Below are 16,148 nucleotides of genomic sequence, written 5' to 3'. Positions count from 1 at the left end.
CCCCTGGAATCTCTCTCTTTCTCTCTGCTGGACACCATAAGTACAAGAAAGAATTGTAATGTGAACGGAAGTGTGAGGGAAGGGAAGAGGAAGAAGTCTCTCCACAGTGAGAGGTAACAAAGAACACCAATGAATGCAAAGGGAGCTGATATGTTTGAACGGATGCTCTATGCTCTAAAAACGACCTTTATAACTTCCCCATCTATTTGCACTGCCATGCTATATCAGATTGGACAAATCACTCCCAACATACATAGCAGTAGTCCAAAAAGTAGAGCGATAGTGCGTGGTTCGCTCCATTTTTGTTCAGTGTTCTGGTTAAACCAAAGCAGTTGCAGGTAATTTCCTGTCAGGAAAGACAAGCTGCACTTGCTGCATTTTAAGAGCATTTTAAGAGCATGGCAAGCAGCAGCAACCCATCCCATAATCCACTTTCATAGGACCAAGTCTGAGAGTGCAGACCTTGTGCCGTAGAGACTCTTCTTGGTTTCCTCTCTTTCTTTCTCTCTCTTTGCCTCCTCTAACCACAAAGCCTGTTAGAAGCAATCACAGCCTTAGTGTTACAGTGCAGGGATGGAAGGATTGACTCAAGGGCAGACGATTTCAGGAGCGAGAAAGAGAAGAGGTGCTGTAAAAAGATTACCATGGCTTATGCTCAGAGAAAACATATTGATTGCTAAATTAAATCTGTTAGCTCCACGCTGAGGCTCAGAGAATTTGGAGTTGTGTGGACCAAGATGGCTTTATGGATTTTCTGAAGCCCAGATGTGGACAGTCCTTTTTTTTTCCTCCCCACTTTGCTCACACCACCCATTCACATTGTAGGGTTGAAAGACATAGAGTGTAAGAGGATGATGGATCTCATAGTTCACTGCAGAGTTGCTCAAAAAGAAAACTGAAAACTGACTGTATTTGGAGGATAAAAAGAAGTGTAAAGCTTAGTGCCTCAGGTCTTCGCTGAGCCCGAGTGCACATAACATCGTTAAAAGTCCTTAACCTTCTCATTCTTCTTCTTCTTCTTCTATCCTTGAGGGATAAAAATCCAAGGCAAGTGATGATTGTTGTGGCATCTGTTTGCACAGTTTAAGTGGTAAGACAGCAAATTCAAGGTGTCAATCCTGAAGATGTGTTATTACGTGGTTTTCGGTGAAGCCACAATTCCTTGGATTGTGGTCGTATATATGTGTATGTGGCAGGAAGGGAGCTTGAAACATCTTTTCTGCCGACAGCTTATTAGAAGAGAACAGAGTTACATGTGTAGTCCCTATTGCTGTATACGCATATGTTATTTCACTGGTAATGTTGAAGTCCTATGATTTGTTTTTGATTTATTTTCTCTCTGTGTTTGTGAAGATAATCGTGCTTGAGTTGTATAAAAGGGGGGGGGGGGGGGGAGAAGAAGAGGAGACATACCACCATACCAATATAATTAACAAGATAAGCCAGTTAACTTTCAAGAAAGATCATCTCGATTTGAAACTAATATTAGTGGATTAGTTGTTGGCTGGCCATGGCTAACTTAACTCACCTTGAAGCGACATATTGACATTTGCTAACTGACAAGATCGACTTGACTAAACGACCTTCCTCGACCATGAACGAGGACAAAGCCTAGTAAGAGAACTATAATAGGACACACTAATATGTGTGCTAACCCACTGATATTGCTTACTGAGACTTAAATAGAGGACAGCATCGTTATTCATCATTATTGCACATGTGCTTTCCTGCAAGCACAAGTCAGAATGTCTGCTGTGCAGCCACCAGCGTGAATTTGCCAACCCAGCTGGATTTTTTTTACATACTATATTAAACTGGTTGAGTTAGATTAATTAACTTTAAATACAATACACTTTGTTTCTCTCGTGATGAGCACACCGACGAGGTCTGCGCTCTCCAAATGCCATTCTAGTTATCTATGTAACAAAGCTTTTGCTGAACATGCTGGTTGTATTTACCCTTAACCTGCAACATGCTTCAACCTTTTTCTCAGAGGAATACATGAATGAACGATGGCTGAATTCCATTTAGCTGCCTCAATTTTAGAGTCCTGGCATGTGCATTCTGACTCATTGGCATACTGTCATGGCTTACTGGGACACTTACATAGATCAGAGCCAGTGTCAACGTTATGAGTAACACCTAAAATGCTAAAACTTTACATTTCATCTAAAACTATGGGCTTTTTAAATCAGTTTTAGATTTTATTAGCAGCTCAGAGCTGTGCGTTCATACTGCCACTAGTGAGGACTAACGCAGGTGGCTGAAATTCATCGACAGCAGTTAAACTTTATCCAGGACTCCACTTGCCAAAATCAAGATATATATTAAAAAAAACAAAAATAAAAACAGGATTAACACTTCTAGATTAAGACATACTACTGGTGAAATCTAAACTCTTTTCAGGTATCCAACTCATTATTTCTCACACACACACACGCACGCACACACACACACACATACATACACATACATACACAAACACACACATACAGATACACACACACAATCTTAACAACCTCCCATGCACCAGACCACATGTGAGTTTGTATTTGCTGGGGCAATGTGAACACGTACTCTCATGTTTCATTCAGTACCCATGTCTGCTTATTAAAGGCAGTGGGCACTGGGCTCCCTCCTGGCCAAACAGGCCTCCAATCCTACTTGAGTCTACCAGTGGAAAACTCTTCCCATTTGTATGAGAATCTCCAAAAACACTGACTTACAAATTACATCTGGTGGGATACAAATATTTGAGACCAGTTCATGCATACATATTCTCCTCTCCCTCTTTCTCTCATTCTCCATGTCGCTTCCTGTCCTCCGTGCACACTATTTCACTTCAAACACAGTAAAGATACATGCGATTATTAAAGCCGACTAATGCTCATGTCTCACATGCAAATAGTTTTCTGTGTGTGTTTCACAGCCAGTCATCAATGCCATTATTTCTCCAGAGATAGAGTTTTGCGTTTGTTCGCTGTTTGTTCAGCCTAATCCCCAGCGGTAACCCTTTCTCAGTTGCTCTCTGCATCACTTATTCCTCCCATAGCTTATTCACTCTCCCAGCTACACCTGCTCTCTCCTCCCAAATCACAGCCATTCTAGTGATAGGCACAGATAAGAGCTATCTACAATTCAGAAAAATGTTTCTGTGCTTCTCTCTCTGTGTGTGTATGTGTTTCAGTGTGTATTTGGGTTTATAATAGGCATGAGGGCTATCTACAAGTCACCTCATTCCAAATCCCTGCGTTTGTGTGTGTGTGCATGAGAGAAAACGTGCTCACGCATAGGTTTGAGTGAGTATATCTATCTGAGTTTGTGACTGTGTAACTGCTATTGAGTGGTACTTATCTAAACATTGTCTGAGGTAATTGGCTCTTCTGCTGTTTTGTTCGTGTAGGAACCTCAACTTCACATCACAGCGCTGATCAGACACATTAAACCACACTCGCTACACTCAACAACATCTCAGTTCATTATCTACAACCTCGAGAACCATCTCGACAACAATATGTGGGCTGCTGGAGATTTTCAGTAGTGGCTTCTATTGGAAAATCACATCAGCCACTTGGCTTCTCTATTTCTTTCTTTGTCCCATTTTCCTTCACATCGTTTTAAAGATTGTGATTTATCCGCCGACGAGGAGACTTACACATGGACCAGAAAGCAAAAATACATACAAGAAATAAATGATCATGGTAGCTTTTTGCTAAACACTTTGAAAAGATGAAACCATAGCAGTATATTTAGTTATTTAGAGAGCAAATTGTATCAACAGCCAGAGACACATTGTACCGTAGGCCTTTTTCTGTATGTGATAAAGTCACACTCTGGTATTCAGAAATCATATTTCAGAATTATACGTGCATTCATAGTCTCCAGAGAGGACTGCACGTCCTGGCTTTGAACAGCTCCCCAAACAATGTGGAAACCTAACTGTTTCAGCAAACCGTAAGCAATGCAGTATGCTTTTTTCCGCTAATTTAGAAGCTTGTGGACTGATGCAAGCACTGACAAAGACTGCCGGATTCCCAGAGGAAACAAGTATTGAATATACATACAAATCCTCGGTGCCAAGCTTACAAAGGCTACATTCTGATTATTAGACACGCTGTTCTGGCTCAGCTGCTAATTGAGCATGTGTAACCTTCTTAGGTTAAGGCTGAACAAGGAAGTACTGGAGCTCTTCAAAAAGCAAAGGACATTGACAGAAGACAGTTTGGATGATAGTTTTTATTGTTCATGCGCATCTTCACTTCCAGTTTACAGTACTGCTTTAAACTGAATGTGTAATGCCCTAATGAAACGTCCTGGTGGTTATGCACTAATGGAAACAGAATGATGAATATCATATTCCATTTCTGCCAATAGATGTTGCTAAATACTAAACACTGTTACTTTTATGCAACATAAGGTGTTTATGTTTGAGTCGTAGTTAGGCAACTTCCGTTAAGAGTAAGGTTGACATAAGGCTGAGGCTGGTTTAAACAACCGGAGGGATAAGACTTTATATAAAAACACTGTCGCTGCCGAGCAAAACTTTATTATAGATACGAGTTGGCAATTGTGAACCAAGGTTAGTGGAGTTGAAGGTCAATTATATTTCCGCATCCAAATTCTAATGTCAGTCTATTACTTTGTAAGTCATGCTCCCTTATACAATCCTGTCAAATGATGTAGCGCTGAACTGCATCCTGCCACACTTTAATGACCACTTGAAAAATGTCTCTGGATTGCAGAAGTTATGACAATGTGAGCGTGTGTGAAATCAAAGATTCTGCTCTTTCTGTAATGAGGAATACATACCTAGTAAATAGGGAAATGAGAAGGAAAGCACAATCATAATCTTCACCACTAGAGGCTGCACTTTCTCTATGGACTCATACGACATACTAATGGCATCAGGATCAGTCCAGGAACATCAGTGTTTGTGTGTTTATGTCACTGCACTTTATGTGTAGCCTGTAGGATTATCATTTTCCTCTGTTGGAAGAATGGTGTGGGACTGCACAAAATGGTCTACAGCACAGTTTGTGTAAACACAACATTGCAACTCATTAACTGCAAGACATGTTAATCCCTCTGCAATTATGTTCAGTTAATAAACAGGTGCGCACATAAAAATGAAATTATTCATTAAGAACAACAAAGGTCTCGCTGTTGTGTGTGTGTCTGTGTGACAGAGATGCAGCATACTGGTGGCACAGAGCTGGAGTTCAGAGGTGAAGAGAGACTTTCCAGAATGTGCCAGATAAGAAGAGATTTGCAGTTGTGACTGAGGTGGAAAGATTACTTCTCCACTGGGATGCCAGAGGGGAGAAGAAGTCCAACGGAGGTGGAGGCGTTGAAGAGTCAGGACAGGGCAGAGCAATGGCCAGTTTACCACAGAGAAGGGATGGACAGTGAATCAGAATCTGAGCGTGAGACTGTGGGGTTGATTCATGATCTGGAGACGTAAGAGCGCGCTGTGCCCTTGATCGCCTTGTGGGCTAACAACATTCTTTTGAACTGTATGTGAGCAACCACTAGGTGCCAGTGCAGTGTAGGTAAGACGGGGGTTTTGTTGGAGAATTTATGGAGGCTGAAGACGAGCAGGGCTGCTGCACTCTGAGTAAGCTGTTTGTGTGTCTTTGTGTGTCAGAGTGGATGCACAAAGAGTGGATGCACAAAGACCATGAAGAAGGAAGAAACGCCTTTGCGTGACTTATAGAGGGAGATCATGTCTTTCTGCATTGACAAAAGAATTTTTTTTTCGAAGCAATGTCAATCTTTCACGTTGAAAAACTTTATGTCGGAGCAGCCTGCCATGACCAGAGCTTGTTTTTGCTTTTGACATGTGATTGGAGAATAAAACAACTGAACAAAAAAGAAAATGAAACAGTGTGAAGGGATGCTGGCAAAGGCTGCTTCACTGATTCACCAACACATTGGAAATAAAAGGAAAGATTACAGAAAAGCAGTCTACAATGGCAAATCTCCTGCTACATCTACCAATATGTAATAATAACCCTACCGTTCTACCAAGGGTTTCAAATATACCATGTCGCAGCTGCAAGTGGGTACTATCAGTAATGCTCATGTGGTTTGCATTCATCAGAGATTTCCTACAAATGTTCTCCTTCCACAAACACAATAGAGCCAGAAAACCACCAATAGAAAATGTGACATCCAGCATGACACAGCGTGTTTGTCATTTCTATTCCTGCTATGCTGTTTGAATGCATCCTTAAATGGGATCATTATAATTGTCCAGCGTTTGAAAGAGAAGCGTACAACAAAAGGCAGCAAAGATAAAAGAAAAAAGGGCCTCGTTCAAAACGGTTGTCTCGAACACAAAATATACACAATATGCAATAAGTGTCCACTGCTCGGTCAAAGCGAGAAACAAAGCCTAGAACGTTCACTTGAGTTTGAATCCAAAGTTATTACTATTCAGCATCATGCAGCTGGCTGTGTGGAAAATACACAGGCTTGTAATGACGTCAAATATCTCAAAATGCCATTGGATTTTGGCAAAGGTTTATAGTGTGCTCAAATGACGCAATTACTTAAAACATACCTGAAAACATACCACTTGATGAGGGTATCTACCCATGCAGATAGTTTGTCATTTATTAGCCCTAGCTTTTGGACATCTGCCGCTAAACTAACACCAAAAAAGTGTTTCCAAATACAATACCCTTAGTTATCCTCGTAACCTGTTGCGGATGACTTTTGGTAGAACTATACAGAAAAAGTAGTCCCTGTGAAAAACAGGGTTGAAAGTGCCATTTGGCTGATCCGACCATTTAATGATAAAAGGAAGAGGGACACCACTTCAAATGTAAGATATTGACATTCGTTATCAAATGAATGTATCCAAATTATACACTGCCATATAATCTCTGAATTAAACATTTAATGTGTCCAACCCCGTCATGAATCAATCCAACTGTCTCTCCTCCTCCATTCCAACCATTGCTTTTAAAATGTTGCCACCCTTGCCCTTGAGAACTTGCCCACCAATTTGTCGGACTGCACTGCACAATCAAAGATTTATGAGAGCTGGGCTGTGTCGCCGATCCAATTGCATGTAATATGCTTAATAGCTGTAATATCGGTTATTTGAATAAACGCTTGGTGCGCATGGGGCCTGTCGGATGAGTCATAACAAAGATAAAGCACCCGATGTCACCCGGGGACCGGGCCCCAGGTGAAGAATCAGAGAGTTGTTAAAGGACAGGATTCAAAAAGCAGGCTAATTTGGAGCGTAATAAAACAATCTGAAATGTTTACCTTGAGACTTGTGTTTCAATCTTTCATTATAGCTGCAGCCATTGCTCGGTTGATAAATGATTCCACTGAGAGGAGGAGATCTGGTGACTTTTCATGGCCACTATTGATTAGACTTGGGAGGCGAAGCTGTCAATGACACCGCCTCTGGTGGAGAGTATCCTGTGGAGTTTGTGTCCGTGTACAAGACTGATTGCTGCGCATGTGCATCTGTGTTTGTATGTGAGCTTTACCGTACTTACTTATTTACAAGAAGCAGGATTCTGCCCAGCCAATCAAAATCAGAGGTCATTCCTGTCGTCCCGGTCACATTTAAACGCACGCTTCACACTAAATCTAATTTGGCCGCAACAAATTTGGATTTCAAATATGTCTTAGTGGAGGGACACAAAGAGACACGTTGAGTGTTCCTTGTTGCACAGTATTACATAACTCTGTTCCCTTAACACACACACACACAAACCACTCAACCTAACTTTAAATCCCCTAGGTTGTGCATACAATTGAAATGCAACGTGAGTGGGCATAGACATGTTTATTTTTTGTACCTTGATATCTCTGTTGGCCTGCCTTAGGAAATTGTGGAAATGAACTCTGGTGGCTGGGAGCATTACCATAGAGATGAAGCTTGGTAATGCAGAGTGAGGGAGCATGCAGGCCAGCTAGTTGTAGAACTGATTAGAGTCATTGCTTTTCTACTTTTCATTACTCCACTTGCACTTTCTCACTTTATCTAAACTCTCCCATTTGTGTCTCTCCGTTGTAACAAACGTCCGTCTCCGTCTATCTCCCTTTCTCTTTCTCTGCCTCCCTTGTCGTTTATTCACTCAAACACAGACGCAACAGTTTTACGAGAAGCCCCTTAACAGCAGTTAAAAACTCTGTTCCTGACAGACTCTCATCACACTGAAAGCAGAGCAGTGCTTCTGAGAATTTGATAGAGGACAACAGACTTCAACTGGAGGTTATCTTCTTTTCCTTGGCATAACTATCGAGAGGCCATCTTCTATTCCGCCAATTAAAGACGATTAACCAAGCAGTTGAAAGACGGAACAAATAATGTTTTTTCTGCGTCTTTATGATAAAGACAAGAGACTTGCAAATGTTGTGCTGCCAGAATGGTGATTGTCGACTGAGATATTCACAACTGCCCAACAACAAACGCATAAAAAAAAGAACTAGCTCCGAAACTTGGAAAGGAGACCTTGAAGTTTGAGTTTGTACCGGTTTACTTAAGCAAGTGTGTGCATCTCTGTAAGCATCCATCACTTGAGTCAAAATCCTTCATCTACGAAAGGAAAGACCACTTTTATAGAGGCCTAGTTTGTTTTCTGCCTCTCTGTCTAATCCCACATCTTCTTCACTCCTATCCTCTTGTATTTGATCAGCATTAATGGGCCAAGACAGCGAGGCAGTCTTTGTATTCTTTCATTTTACAGTGTAATTACAGAATGATATGACTGACATGAAGGCGCGATTAAATGTTATTTTGTTATCTAGTATTCTGTCTATCAACGCCATATGACTAAATGAAGTAGAGCAGATTATTGTGTCGTCCCATCTTGAAAGGAAGCTCTGGATGTCACATCACAGAGGTTATAATTAATTGCTTTATAGTATGGCCTTGCAGAGGTGAGTGTGGGCGAATCCTCAATGAAGCAAACTTCATACAGATGAATAAAACTGAAAAATGTCTTGAAGCTGGCATCTATTTATGAATTGATATTTATGAATAATTTATGAATGGTAAATTTACAGCACATGGAAACGCGGGGCATAGTGAGAGGGAAAGAAGGATGTGAAAGGGGTAGAGTTAAGACAGATAGTAGTCCAGGGGGGATTCGAAATTACAAGTGCTGCCACCCCGCAGTTCCCTGCTGCAGCAAAACTTCATTAATCAATACTAAAAAACATCCAGCCCCTAATTCAGGATTTAGCCCTGGTCCACAAATTACTCCATGCGGTTTCCCTTCAGTGAAAAGAAGGAGGCAGCTGAAGCCATTTTGGAGGACTGGCATTGTTAGCTGCCCCCCTGTGAGGCAACTCCATCTCATTCGCAGGCTGAGGGTTTAATGCTTTATGCTGCATATTCTCATTTTTCACCCACCAGTCTGTTATTGATTCACCGGCTGCAGCACAGGCAAGAGATTTTATCTGTCTAGCACGAGTGCACAACAGCATCACCAGCTAATAAGGTAAAGGTTGTCAAATGTTCTGTGTGATGGCAAAGTCTCTAAAAGGAGAAATAAAGAGAATGTTTAATCGACAATAAATACACTTTCGTCGTAATGATGAATTAGCTCTTTAGTGAACGAGATCATGGGAAACTACTTCAGATGGACCACAGTTGGCAAAAACCAGAGAAGACTTTAGAAAACACCTCAGATCTCCACGGGGACTTACACAAGGCGTTTTAAAGTGGCACAGTGTTCAGAACACAGTCCTAATTGACTTTCAGAATGAGGGCCAGGAAGTAAACTACATTCTGCACAGAGGAGTATTTCTCAAGATTGTTTGCAGCGTCTTTTCAAAAAAGATTATTTCCAAAAGAAACACGACATATCAAATAATCTTTGAATGCGGCAATATTGGCTAATACGCAAAGCGAGCTCGTCTGTAACACAAGGACGTCTGTAAGTCTTCCTTTACAAGTTATTAGCAGCATCTCTTCTTTATCTTGTGATCAAAATGTTTGGAAAATGTATTTCTTTAAAAGGTACAATACATAGCACATTTCCATTTCAATTTCTCCTCTTAATACGGCAACTTATGAACGTAAGTAGCAAACGCTTCGCTCCTATTATTAGAAAAAATAACAACATTTTGTCCGGAGTCCTGATGGCTGTGTGAACCTTGGTTGACTGGTTATACCAGAGATACTGTATTACTTTTAATGAAAAAATCTATAGAAATTATTTTCTTAAGGAAATGCCAACAGGCAGCAGGTGATGCACATCATGCAAACTAATATTTGCACACGGTGGCAATTATTTGACCTGCCGACGTCCATTATGAATTGAAACACTGTTGTTGATGATAAATAAAGATGTAAAATGAGTTTTGGTATACAGACTCTACTTCAAGCTATTCTTATGCCTTGCATGTACTCGCCTACATGGTTTAACTACATCTATGTGCAATGTCTGACGACTGGCTAACACAGTCCAGCATGCTTAAGAAGCCTCATTTGGTAGCCTACTGCTATCAGATTTTTTCCTCGTTTGCATTTCTCTCACAGTTACTTTTTCCTAGTGTCTCGCTCTCTAACTTTTGCTCTGCTTTGCTCTTTTGATTTAGTCTTTTCTCTTTTCATTTATTTTGCTATTCGTTTTACTTCTCAACCCTTATCGCTGCCTCTACCAATCCACATCTCCCTCTGTCTCTCTCTCTCTGTCTCTCTCTCTCTCTCTCTCTCCTCTCTCTCTCTCTCTCTCTCTCTCTCTCTCTCTCTCTCTCTCTCTCTCTCTCTCTCTCTCTCTCTCTCTCTCTCCAGTCAAACAGCAGGTAGTCAGCTATAATCCTCTCTGACATTAGCTGATATTAGGCCGGGTCTATTAGGTCCTGCCTTGCCACGTGAGTTATTGAGCAGAGAGCGACTGCCTCAGGAGTGATCACACTCGTGTATGAATGTGTACGGACTCACACCAGAAAACATACCCACACAAAGGTAAACACAAACCCACAGGAATGTCTGAGCACACACACACAGAGCCTCCGCAATCTCCAAAGCGTGCTCACCTTATGCCTACTAAGTCTCAAAGACGGAGGAATCCCTTGAGGCTTTAAGAACCTCCTCATACACATGCACCTTTTAAAACATTTTTTTTTTACTACATTCCTTCTGCTAAGGCTTCAATGTGTGATTAAGAGCAAAACTTTCCAGATAGTCCGCTGCTGCAATGTGTGTTGTTAACCCATGTGAACACCAAGCCTGTAAATGAGGCCCCTCTTTGTTGAAATATGCCCAAATAAACTCAAAGATTGTGCATTTATTTAATTGGCAGATGCTTCTGTCTAAAGCAACGTACGATCTAAGCCACAGTAGGTTAAGCAGAAGCCTTGCAGAATTAGTGCATCAACACTCCAGTTCCACCTGACACAAGTGCCACTAGCTTTGCAGGTGACATATAAGTACCAAGGAAATCAAGACGTTTCATGTGAGCAACAAATATACAGTTAGAGACTAGCAAACACTTTGAGGATGATAATGGGGATCCAAATAAACAATATAGTTGGATAAAAAGTCAATATCGATACAGATCCCATTTACAAGTGACATTGAAATACTACTTTATCTGGACAATGACATCTGATCGTGGGGCTTTGCATATCCTTTTGGTTCTTAATACATTTTCTTGTGATCCAGCTGTATACTTCTTTTTAAATTACCATGGAAGGTTTGTAGATATTTCCAAGGCTAAAGATAGTGGGAAGAGGTTTGCGAGTATGTTGCCAGACTTTATAGATTGCATGAACACCTGGCTGAGATCCAACCACCTCCACATGGGGTGTGCTCCGTCCATTCCTATCGCTATACATTCTGTACATTTACAGCTGCATTAACTTTCATCCTTCCAGATGATATTCAGATACAGGATACAATAAATGTAGGTGTAAAAGGTGTCTTAGTCTAAGTATGGGTCAATGTTAGATCCTGGACTTCCCACAATGCAGCTGGATAGCATCTTTTCAATAGACCCTTCCAACCCGGTAAACACCCACACCTTTCAAATGCCATGACCCCAGTTTGTATGACAGCCTGTCTGAAAAAATAATTTATAGACTAAAAGCCCGAGCATAGTTAACTCTGATGACATCATTAGGGTTATTTCAGCTGCAGAAAACTCCCTCCAGAGCTGCTTCAATGGTTTTTGCAGGTTACATAACAAGTAAACTGCCATTCATGCATAAACATGTTGGATTGGCCCTTTAAATGTTACCCACTACAGTGAATTAGAAAATATGCAGTCCCAATCTTCAATATTCCAGTATGGGGAAGTTAGCAGAATGAATTTAACATTATGTATAAACAAATGCAACATTAAACTCTGAGTATCTGAATAATCATCAGTATTTCTGTGCCAGCATTTCTTTGCAAATTTCTTATTTGAACTGTTTTTGAAACCCAGAAACACACATACGTCTGTGTGGGTTCACAAGGCTGCCCTACACACACACACACACACACACACACACACACACACACACACACACACACACACACACACACACACACACACACACACACACACACACACACATGCACAGGAAAGAATAAAAGGGTAAACACTACAGTTAAAGTTGGGAGCTTAGGAAGCAAACAGACCACTTATTTTAGGGAAGAGAATTAGGAAGCTTCTCATCAACCTTGAGTAGCTTAACCCTTCACCTCAGCAGTCTGGCTCACTGTCTTATGGCTACTCAGTATGTGGAAAGAAAATTGCTTTATAATGTTTGTTGACTCAACTACCCAGTAGAAGCAACTGTGTGTGTAGCAAGGAGATAATTACGGGAAATTACCAAGCAACATGGGAATGTGGTTGTGTATATGCCTATGAGCCTTGTGGGCTGCCAGATTCACAAATTATTCATGTTGTGGTGTCATCTTAGTTTGAGAGGTGAGCGGTGATGAGGAGTTAGCACAGAGCGCCCATCAAAAGCACTTGTGTCTCTTTTCTTCCTTACTGTAGCTTTTCTTTTTTGTGAAAAGTGTCTTCGGCATCAGAGTGACAACGGCGCAGCATCACCTTCACAAAGCAGGTGAAGCGTCTTTTTCTTCTCCTTCTCAACCATTGCTTCTCATTTGTCACAACCCACACTTCAGACACTCGCTCAATGCGCTGCACTCTTACCGCGCGGCTGTTTGGACAGGATAGATTTCTCAGGGCGCTGGGTGCAGATCAAATATTTATACCAAGCAACTTCACTCAATTGTGCTTTTAAATTGACATTAGACAAATGTGATTATTATATGTATCTACATGATAACAAGGCTTGTTTCTCATTATGGCATCATGTCAAATTGTGTGTTAGAGAGGAATACATCTATCATTACTGGAAATGATCAAGTCCCGGTAGGGTTTTGTCCTGTTGCAGCTGGTCATCCGGTCCCTGTGCCAATCTCTTTGATTTGAGTGTGAGCAGTGAAGTGCAGCTCTTTGGGTCGTGGTGCATCGTGCTGCTGTCATTGTTTGTGTTCTCTCTCTGTTAGGGGCAGGTCAGGATGAATTATAGTTGGGTCTTTTTGGATCAGTTCCCCCTTTTTGTTGGTTAAAATTGTTTGCCTTTATTTGACAGAGGACAGTAATGGAGGAGAGAGAGATATGACAACAGAGGTCCCAAGGCAGGAATCGAACCCAGGACACGTGCGCTGTAACCACTCGGCTGTCAAGGCACTCCAGTTCTCAATTAAAACAATAATATTTATAATAATTTGGTCGTGTTCAGGTGGGTTTTCCAAAAGGCTTATTTCAGATCAGGTCCAAAGACCTCTACTGTGGGCATTTAAAAAGTCCAAATTTACCAATGTACCGTATGTGTGTGTGGTTATTTGTCTCTCTCCAATGAATAACTATCATTGAATGCTCCCAGTCTGCTATTTTCTTGCCGTTTCTCAGTTTACATACCCATATAGCGCATACCATATGTGTGTACAGTACGTTCGTGTGTGGCAATTCATTTGACAGGGTCAAAAATGTACTCTTCAGGCCATTATCACAGCCCCACCACCCGTTCACATTCCTTTTTCTCCACCTATTAATTTGTGTGCATGTGTGTGTGTGTGTGTGTGTGTGTGTGTGTGTGTGTGTGTGTCCACATGCCTCTATGAGTGGCAATATGTTATTACAGAGCACAAAGGAGTGAATTGAACACAGACTATAAATAAAAAGCATGGAGCTGTAGGAGAAATAAGTGTTTTTCATCAAACTGATTTGATAATTGGATGAAGAGGCTGGTATACTTTTACATATATGAAGGATATAAAGTGCTGTCAAAAAGAAGGGAAAAAATGATAGCTTGTAATTAGCCTGCGTCTTTTCACAGAAATAACCTTTTTAAATGAAAATACCTTCTCTGTTGGGTGGACTTCATATCTTTAAATAGGGATATCGCAATCCTATTGTAATGGAATCGTTCTAAGCCGCAACGTTCACATTAACCCATGTAACTTTATCACACAAATGCATGCTTGGACAACATTGTGTTATTCTGTAATTTCATAACAGCAATTTTCTAAATTCATTCCCCTGGTCTGCTTCGAGAGGCTGAGCAAAGTGAGATCATTTTACAACTAAATGTATGCAATACAGTCATACATTACAGGTAATATTTCATATTAACACACTGCCAGTGATGCTGTGACTTGAACAATACAATTCATTTTAATCATCTAATAATTCACTTTGAGCTACTGATGCAAGGCAATAGGACATGAAAGAAAAAAAAAGAGAGAGAGAGAGAGAGAGAGAAAGAGAGAATCGGTAGACCGTGGAGGTGAGAGAATAAAAGGGGTGCAGGGCTGTGGTATAAGACTTGCATCTGCATATCAAAGACTGCATGCCGGAACGTTGGAGAAAATTATGAGAATAAAAACTGCAACATATTGCTATAAATATATAGAGCGTATGTACCTACTGAGTGTGATGTAGAATCTTTTGGGAGCAAGTCATTCAGGGGGCAAAGCTATCGTTCTTTTCACAAAAGACACAATGGATTTGATAAGCAGAATGAGCACTTTGGAGAGATGACATGCAGTAATACACATGTTTAATTAGAGGCACGGGGAGTCAAGTATAATACTCCTGTGTGCTTAGCTTGTCTGGTTAGACTTAGAGTGATGAATAGCTCCAGGAAAATGTGACTTTCAGAATGTTAAGTGAAATAAATTTGATCAAGCCTGCAATATACGGAGATGGAAACGCACAGGTGATGCCTACAAATGACCTTTGGGTGAACAATAAACCTTATATGCTTTTCTTTTCCCCCAATTTGGCATTCATTGTAATTATGGATTCAGAAAGTAACTTTTCTTTCTCTCTCTTTTTCTTTCTTTGACCTACCCTCTTCAATAACTGCTGAACTGTGTACAGTAGGTAGATAAGTCTATTTGCATAAATGCTTTCTGCGCATCATTTCAGCTGTACCCTGCACCTCCAGACACGTGTGTTATTTATCATCATCAGCCGGGAAGTGCACTTCGTCTGTCGTCTGCCTGTAATCAGTGAAGTGTGCGTCTAACTGCGGGGAACATGATAAAGGCTTCTAGGAACAGGTGCAAATTGTACAGGTGTAATATAATGAGGGTTGAGGTGGGGAAGAGAACATTTTGTTTGTCCTCTGTATTTTTCCAGAAATCTCACAGCAGACACGGTGTAAGTGCACCACAAAAAAAAACTGATGCAGCACTGATTTACATTCTTAGGAAGATAAATAGCCACAATACATGAGCGATTTATGAAGCCAGACAAAGAGTGAATGGAGGTGCTGTAGCTGAGCAGTCAAATTTGAACTTGGTGTTCAGAGAGGGGAAGTAGTGACCTTCTAATAAGATATTTATTGAGTGCATTTGACTGCAGTTGCCTTGAGACTGTAGGAGGACAAATATTTCAATAACGTTTTCTTTTAGCCCTATTTTATGAGCGGTCTAACAGGGAAAACCTTCTTCGTTTACGGCCACTGGGTTGCACTGGGTCTGGACTGAGGCCTAGCTCAACGGTTCCAGGCTGGATAAAAGTAACAATCACTAAAATGCTGGAAATATAAAGTATTAAAGCACATAACTGGTTTGTTACTCTCTGGATGATATATTCTTATTTTTTAGGGGCAACTTTTTAAACTTTTAAAAAAGCACAGCCCAGTGTGCCACGTAAAGA

General features: G+C 40.9%; 1 protein-coding gene across 1 annotated transcript in view; it reads right to left on the bottom strand.

Annotated features, from left to right (window-relative positions):
• astn2 (astrotactin 2) overlaps positions 1 to 16,148 on the bottom strand; it is a 244,671-nt gene that overhangs the window by 58,435 nt on the left and 170,088 nt on the right. The gene's annotated exons all lie outside the window — the stretch shown is intronic.

The sequence above is a fragment of the Cottoperca gobio genome, chromosome 12 (genome assembly GCF_900634415.1).
Source record: "Cottoperca gobio chromosome 12, fCotGob3.1, whole genome shotgun sequence".
In the NCBI taxonomy this organism is placed as follows: Eukaryota; Metazoa; Chordata; class Actinopteri; order Perciformes; family Bovichtidae; genus Cottoperca; species Cottoperca gobio.
The sequence above is the reverse complement of the archived record's forward strand: the minus strand, read 5'-3'. Positions and strand labels throughout refer to the sequence as shown.